Source organism: Oncorhynchus mykiss, chromosome 2, assembly GCF_057628025.1.
Source record: "Oncorhynchus mykiss isolate SJ-2025 chromosome 2, ASM5762802v1, whole genome shotgun sequence".
Taxonomy (NCBI): domain Eukaryota; kingdom Metazoa; phylum Chordata; class Actinopteri; order Salmoniformes; family Salmonidae; genus Oncorhynchus; species Oncorhynchus mykiss.
In genome coordinates, this window is record NC_143023.1 from 2,387,501 (window position 1) to 2,390,000 (window position 2,500).

At 40.4% G+C, this 2,500-nt stretch overlaps 1 protein-coding gene across 1 annotated transcript in view; it reads left to right on the forward strand.

The window, feature by feature from the left end:
- Positions 1 to 2,500, forward strand: part of LOC149984753 (TGF-beta receptor type-2-like) — a 100,480-nt gene that overhangs the window by 34,712 nt on the left and 63,268 nt on the right. The window lies entirely within an intron of this gene.

Sequence of the window (2,500 nt, forward strand, 5' to 3'; positions counted from 1 at the left end):
TATTCATATCTGAATATTCATATCTGAATATTCATATCTGAACTCTATTCATATCTGAATATTCATATCTGAACTCTATTTATATCTGAATATTCATATCTGAACTCTATTCATATCTGGACTCTATTCATATCAGAATATTCATATCTGACCTCTATTCATATCTGCATATTCATATCTGAACTCTATTAATATCTGAATATTCATATCTGAACCCTATTCATATCTGAATATTCATATCTGAACTCTATTCATATCTGAACTCTATTCATATCTGAACTCTATTCATATCTGAATATTAATATCTGAACTCTATTCATATCTGAATATTCATATCTGAATATTCATATCTGAACTCTATTCATATCTGAATATTCATATCTGAACTCTATTCATATCTGAATATTCATATCTGAACTCTATTCATATCTGAACTCTATTCATATCTGAATATTCATATCTGAACTCTGTTCATATCTGAACTCTGTTCATATCTCTATTCATATCTGAATATTCATATCTGAACTCTATTCATATCTGAATATTCATATCTGAACTCTGTTCATATCTCTATTCATATCTGAATATTCATATCTGAACTCTGTTCATATCTGAACTCTGTTCATATCTCTATTCATATCTGAATATTCATATCTGAACTCTATTCATATCTGAATATTCATATCTGAACTCTGTTCATATCTCTATTCATATCTGAATATTCATATCTGAACTCTATTCATATCTGAATATTCATATCTGAACTCTATTCATATCTTTACATATAAACACTATTATCCCTGTGACATTTAAGAGTGAAAGGCCAAAGTGAACGTCACCAGACGTCACCACAATCACTGTAGCGTTTTATAAAAGCTGCATTTTATTCTGTACCAAGTAAAAAACAAAAGGGGTTGGGACTTTTCTATTTGTGAAACACAATGCAACGCAACTTTATCAAAGAGCTCCGACCTTTTTTTTCCCCTCCTAGTTCTGGGGAATATCCTGTCCTCGTTTACACTGGACCACACTATGTATCCTAGTTCTGGGGAATATCCTGTCCTCGTTTACACTGGACCACACTATGTCTCCTAGTTCTGGGGAATATCCTGTCCTCGTTTACACTGGACCACACTATGTCTCACTCTGTCTCGCGTACTGGACATGTAGCCTCACACCACAGTGGATTATTACACAGCACATCACTGTTTCTGAGAGGGAGAAAAGGTACATGTCCAACCATGTGTTAGATGTACTTATATGCGCGGTCAGTTTTATTCATGACAGCATGCTTGTGTCACCAGTGGGAATCGAACCGGGGTTTTCCTGCTCACCAACCCAAAGTCTTAACCATTAGGCCAGGAGGTTGTCATCAAGGTACGAGGGCTACCTCTTTACAAGATCTTGATTCATTAGGCCAGGAGGTCGTCATTAAGGTACGAGGGCTACCTCTTTAGAAGAGTCTGATTCATTAGACCAGGAGGTCGTCATTAAGGTACGAGGGCTACCTCTTTAGAAGAGTCTGATTCATTAGACCAGGAGGTCGTCATTAAGGTACGAGGGCTACCTCTTTAGAAGAGTCTGATTCATTAGACCAGGAGGTCGTCATCAAGGTACGAGAGCTACCTCTTTACAAGAGCCTGATTCATTAGACCGAGAGGTCATCATCAAGGTACGAGGGCTACCTCTTTACAAGAGCCTGATTCATTAGACCAGGAGGTCGTCATCAAGGTACGAGGGCTACCTCTTTACAAGAGCCTGATTCATTAGACCGAGAGGTCGCCATCAAGGTACGAGGGCTACCTCTTTACAAGAGTCTGATTCATTAGACCAAGAGGTCGTCATCAAGGTACGAGGGCTACCTCTTTACAAGAGTCTGATTCATTAGACCGAGAGGTCGTCATCAAGGTACGAGGGCTACCTCTTTACAAGAGCCTGATTCATTAGACCGAGAGGTCGCCATCAAGGTACGAGGGCTACCTCTTTACAAGAGTCTGATTCATTAGACCAAGAGGTCGTCATCAAGGTACGAGGGCTACCTCTTTACAAGAGTCTGATTCATTAGACCGAGAGGTCGTCATCAAGGTACGAGGGTTACCTCTTTACAAGAGCCTGATTCATTAGACCAGGAGGTCGTCATTAAGGTACGAGGGCTACCTCTTTACAAGAGCCTGATTCATTAGACCGAGAGGTCGCCATCAAGGTACGAGGGCTACCTCTTTACAAGAGCCTGATTCATTAGACCGAGCGGTCGTCATCAAGGTACGAGGGCTACCACTTTACAAGAGCCTGATTCATTAGACCGAGAGGTCCTCATCAAGGTACGAGGGCTATCTCTTTACAAGAGCCTGATTTCCAATCACCAGCTACATGTGCTCTATTCTAAGACCCCTCCTTCTCTCCTATGTTCTCCAGTGGTTGGCCTGACCATGGAGTCCCCGGTGATATCAGTCATCCTGATCAGCCAGTTACCCTTACTGGTACTAGTTAGAATTAGACG